Genomic DNA, 5,852 nt, shown 5'->3' on the forward strand with positions numbered 1-5,852 from the left:
GAGAGTCTGTATTTTAATGTAAATGGACGTAAGCTGGAACAGGCCGGGTGTGTGCTTTATGAGGTGCATGCTCCGTGTTGTCAGTTCTGGACAAGTTCAGCTAAAAAAGCAGGCAGACGGCGGTATCTGCTCTAAAGCTGCGCTGTTAAAACAAACCGGCGGAGGGAAAAAATAAACCGGTGAAAGAATTAGCAAACATTTTATTTGGGTAGAAAGTGGTTTCGTTGTTGTTGTTGTTGTTGTTGTTGTTGTTGTTGTTGTTGTTGTTGTTGTTGTTGTGGCTCAACAGATAAATGACAAAAATACAATTCCAAAATTCACTTTTTTTTAAATTTCTTTTAGAAAATGTTATTTTGTCTTATTTATATTCTGAGATAAATAAACCAACCAGCTTCTAACTGCGCTGTCTGTTGACACAAAGCTTGGTAAATTTACTATGACGGAGTGTAAAATCTAATGTATGAACTCAGCATTCAGTTTGTCATCTTGGTGGATTAACTGCACCAGATTTTACATGGTGACAAAATTTATATCAAGTTTGACTTCCGTGTTAGTGCTGCTGCTTAATAGTTTTAGCTTGATGAGGACCTGAATTATTGTTCCAGCACAGAAACCGTTAGCTCCAGCTCTGCTTGTGACACTTCATAACTTTTATTAAGTTGATACTAATATATAGAAACACGTCAGCCTGATTGTTCTCTGCTGTAAACCGCCAACTGAAAAATATCTTTAGTTAAATTCAGGATTTTGTTTTTGAGGAAAGCTAACATGTTAGAGTGTAAACATTTTTAAAATACTTCTTTTAAATAAATGTGTATAATTAAAACTTAATTAAGCAAATGTGCTAAAATGTATCACTTCCTCCCCCCCAAACTCCTTCTTATAGTGGCTTATTACTTTTTCTGCAATGCAGCTACATTGTTAGAAATACATATAAAATCAAACACACCAGAGCTCTAGTCAACTACTATTATTCTATTAAGCTACAATTGGGGGGGGGAGTCATTTTAGGCTATCACTAAAGTTCAGGTCGTGAACCGTTATAAGCCATTTATCATTTAGTTTATTATTCCAACTCACCGACTATTTAAGCTCCCGTGTGGCCTAAACTCGGATATTTCCACTTATTGAATCACCAGCAATAAAAAAAGAGGTAGAAAGAACAAAAAAAATAAATAAAAATTTTATTTTCTTCGCGAGCGCACGTGAGCGTTAGGACGCGGATTTAAATTTCTGTATTTTCGGCATTAAAGATAGAAATCTTACTATTTTCCCGGCCGTCTCCCTTTACCGACAACAAAAACAACAGAAATACTTTTCTTCCTCTATTTGTTGGAGGGGGTGAAAAAAATCCCCTTAATTCTCGGCAGAGCCATCGCTGTTTTCCTGTTTTTCCTCCACTCTCTGGAGTTGTTTCTGCTGTGTTGCGCGGATCTAGCCTCCACGTTTAATACAACGTGTAATTTCCCCCCTTTTTCTGCCGTCTTCCCTTTGATTTAGTCACTCTTGACTCTCCTTTTGCTCTGGGGCCAACGGGGTTCGCCGTGCGGAGGGAGGTGGAGGGCGCCTTGAAACCGCCCCTCCTTATCTCCTTTCATCGTTCGGCGCTGGGGGCGCCTTGAAACCGCAGGGGCAGTAATTGCTTTTTTCAGGCAGCCCAGTGCGGACTGGCCAACAGCCAATCAGAGCCTTGTTTACACTCGTTGATTGACAGCTTGCTGGCAACTCGCCAGCCAATGAGGAGTCTCGCTGGGCCGAACAACCCCGGAGTTTTAACCCTTTGCCTGGACGGATATAAACAAAAAAAGCTGCACGGGAATATTAGCCCGTAGCAGCTCATATATTTCGACATGGAAGCACACACATAAGCCCATATCCTTCCACTTTTAATTGGCTAAATTAGTGAACCATGCGCTGGGCTAACCCGGAGGACAGTAACGCTTTCAAATTATGCACTGATTCAATTTGTCCTGTGTGACTGTGTGTGTATGTGTGTGTGAAAGAGAGCGAGCGCGAGAGAAGGGTGGGGGGAGCAAGAGACAGGTAAATATATGGAATTTAAATGTACAGTTGTCTATTTTTTGGCCTTCTGCGTGTAACACATAAAACTCCAAAACATGTGGCTTCATTAATCCACATGTTTTGTTTGGGATTAAAATTTTGGGGTGCCTCCAAAAAGTTTTCAGAGAAGAGAGGGCAAAGCGAAATTAAAAGCTGTAACAGAATTCCCAATTAAATTAATTAAAAGTATCTCACCGTGAAAGAAAACATCACGACACAAACATACGTAACTGTAAATAAACGCGTGTAACTGTTTTTTAAAATAAGTAAACATGTTATACATTGAAACTAGATTTCTCCTCTGTTAACTTCCCTTTTAGAAAATAAAGAAATATGAATATAAGAGGCCTGAAAGCAGCAAATTGAGTTGCTCACCACATGTTTCAACTTTAATACACTTAAATTGCATCATTTGCTCCAAATGCCCATGTGATTGTAGTCACAAGCATTACAAGCATTGCAGGTCATAAAATAGTCTTATTTAATAATAAAAAGGCTGCAGAAGAAAACGTCCGGCCAATACGCTGATAAAACAAACTGGCCAAATATAAACAATACAACTGATGGAAGCTCTTGCATACACTTTCTTTTGGTTAATCTCAATCAGCGGTTATGGTTAGAAATTATGTAAGATTAAAAGCTTTATGTTGACAATTTTGTTAAATTCCTTCCAGTTTTTGAAATGTACTCACTCAAATGGAAACAATTGAAATTTTAACGAATGTTCGCATGTTTTATTTTTTTATTACTTGGTTTTTGATTATAATATAAAATTCTATTGGCATAATTAGAAACTTTTAAATTATTTTCTAATGAGCTTCCATATAAACCGTTTCCCTGACAACAAGAGCTTGGATGGAAAGTATATCTTCCAGTTGTTTCGGACATTTCAGGACACATTACATGAGGAAATGGCGTCCAATGCGGGTTAAGTGAGTTTTGGTTTCAGGTTGGAACATCAGTGCTGTTGTTTGTTTAGGTACAATTAACAATGTAAGCCTGTAACAATGTCTATTCGTTGTACATGTTTAAGCTAATATATGTTACAGTTTACTACGCCTGCTTCCGGTTTACTGCTCTGCAACCTCAAATTTTCAACATAATTATGAATTCCTACATTAGGTAACATTCCTGTTGTACTTCAAATTGAAAAGTCTGAATATTCAACTTTTAATGGCAAAAAGAAGTACAGCGTGCTAGCAAACTTGACGTTACCATTAGCACTAAACTAGTGCTAACAAGACATAAGCTTTCTAAACAGCCAGACGACGCTGCACACGATGAATGAAATTAAAAACCACAGTTATTGGCTAAATTCTTAGCAAAATGTTTGCCTTTTAGGATTTATTACCCAGATAAAGTGACCAATGTAAGCATTTAACTGTTTTTAAATAATATGTAGGCCTAAATAATTTACTGGTTAGATCCAATGCCATCCAAACGTCATATTTATGTTACACCACGACTTTTGTCCTGTACTAATTATTAATAAGTTCAGACACCGTCGATAATTCAACAAAAACAGTAAAGTAGGATTCGTGTTCATGCAACAAACAACTTCAACAGAAGCTTCCATCTCAACCTGTGATCGTTATCGACCCAAGTCATGCAGCAGCTAGCTTAAAATGTTTGTCAAGAGTTCAGGTTTTGTTGGTTGTCACATGTTTAAGTACGAGTTCAAAAAGCAGTCATGGAATGAACAGTCTTATTTAATAAGACTTTTCAAAGTAAATGTCTATTTTCCCTTCAATTTTACTGCTCATTTACAGAAAATATGACTGAATAATTGAGAAAAATTCATTTTATTTTTTATTTCAGAAAATTGAATGTCTCTCTTTGGGAAAAAGGTAAAAGCTTGAAGTTAAAACAAATCCCATTTTTCACTGAAACTCCATTGATAATGAACTAAAGCTTAAAGCCGTGTGGCCACCAGTGTCAGCAAATTAAAGCAAAAAAATAAATATTGCACTTGTGATGTAATATGTACAAAGTTTTGGACTCGCACATTGTGAGCACTGCGCATAACACACACACAAATTAATCGTTTTAACGACCCATATAATATCCTACAAAATCCCCCCTTTACAGGCAGAGCACACATGTTGTGTTTAATCAGGGAACACACGTGCAGCGGGCTCAAATCAAACGTAAAAAGTACATTTCCCCAAAGGAGCATCAGTGGAAATAAAACGATCATATCACCGCCGACACGCGACAAAAAGAACGATCCGGGCCCAATCAGAACCCGCCTGGAGCTCCGCTGCAGCGGGATCCCGCGGAATGAGAGCTGGATGCTGTTTTTCGCAGGCTCCCGCCTGCTCCTCTCCGCTCTGTGTGTAAGAGGCAGCGCCGAGCTGTGCCGCCTGTCTCCTCGCATTTGCTCCAGCACGCAGCGCGCCGAGGGTTGCAAATCAAACGCCCGCCGTTTCGCTCCGCGGCTCGGAGGTTCCCTCATTGGCTCCCGGCAGCAGCCAATAGCAGCCTGTGTTTACCGTCGGAAGGGAGGGTAGCGGTGGTGGTAGTGCTTCTCTCTCTCTGTGTGTGTGTGTGTGTGTGTGTGTGTGTGTGTGTGTGTGTGTGTGTGTGTGTGTGTGTGTTGTGTGCGTGCGTGCGTATAGGGCTGCGGGGGAGGAGGGGGAGCGCCTCACGGGCACGCTTTCACATTGTCGTCCTCAAACCAATAGGCCTGCGCGTCCACTCCTCCCCGCGCACACACCCCTTCAACCTCCTCCCCCCTCCTCCGCCCCTCTCCACCCTCCTCCTCCGCCCGGCGTGTCTGAGTCTCCGGCTGCATGAACGAGCCCCGATTCACTACAAGCCTGAACTTCTATGATGCGTCTCTCCCATACCTCAGCTGAGCGCACACACCAGCGCAGTCTGCAGCGGCAGCAGCGTTAGGATGTAATCAATCCCACATGTTTCATCTGGGCGACTCGGGGATTTTCACTTTGAATATTTTTCTACTTTTTTTTTCTCTTTCTTTCTTCCTTTCATTTTTAGCCCTCATCGCCGAGCAACGGATCTAAGTTAGCAGTAAGTCGTCAAATTATTTCATTACACTTTCTGTTGTACGTGCGGCGAATATCGCGTTTAGTTCGCTTCTTCCGCGCAGAGGGACTGTTACCTTAAATTAGCCGTCTTTAAAATTAGGCTTCACCTTTCTAAGGAAGGCTGAGGGGGAAATGACGCCTTTACAGTAAAACAGAACTGGAGACTGGAAGATGCGGGCTGGTGGGGAGAAGCGGGATAAAAACTGTCGACAGTCTTTATTCCGATTCATCTAAACGACAGACAGCAGTGTTTTAAAGCGTTCATATTAACCACCATCTCCTGACCAGTGTGTGTGTGTGTGTGTGTGTGTGTGTGTGTGTGTGTGTGTGTGTGTGTGTGTGTGTGTGTGTGTGTGTGTGTGTCACTTTTTGTTTTGATCTCTCCTCAAAGCACAAATTACCTGCAGTTTCTTTAAATCATTTATAGCCCACCACGCCAGAACAGCTTGAATTTAAAATGTTAATTCAGTGTTTTCGTGTGAGTGAGGGTATGTGTGTGTGTGTGCGCGCGCGCGTGTGTGTGTGTGTGTGTGTTTGTGTGAAGACTGCAGTGCTCCCTCGGCTTTAAGCGCTGAGGAAAACGCCGGGCTGTCTTCGGCTGCAGCCCGGGTTCGCCTCTCCCCGCTCCGGACTGGCCTCTTGCTTTTCTCACCCGGTGCGTTACTTCTGCTTTTGGACTTTATTTTATTTAAAAATGATCAAATGCAGGGGGATACTCTCACCACGCCACACACACACACA

General features: G+C 41.5%; 1 protein-coding gene across 1 annotated transcript in view; it reads left to right on the plus strand.

Annotated features, from left to right (window-relative positions):
- Nucleotides 1–4,699: 4,699 nt before the first annotated feature.
- The window catches only part of LOC108167264 (BAH and coiled-coil domain-containing protein 1-like), a 41,463-nt gene continuing 40,310 nt past the window's right edge, over nt 4,700–5,852 (plus strand). Inside the window, exon 1 of the mRNA XM_017310716.1 lies at nt 4,700–5,094. The gene's annotated coding sequence lies outside the window, so the exon portion shown is untranslated. The remainder of the gene's footprint in view (nt 5,095–5,852) is intronic.

The sequence above is a fragment of the Poecilia reticulata genome, linkage group LG19 (genome assembly GCF_000633615.1).
Source record: "Poecilia reticulata strain Guanapo linkage group LG19, Guppy_female_1.0+MT, whole genome shotgun sequence".
Taxonomy (NCBI): domain Eukaryota; kingdom Metazoa; phylum Chordata; class Actinopteri; order Cyprinodontiformes; family Poeciliidae; genus Poecilia; species Poecilia reticulata.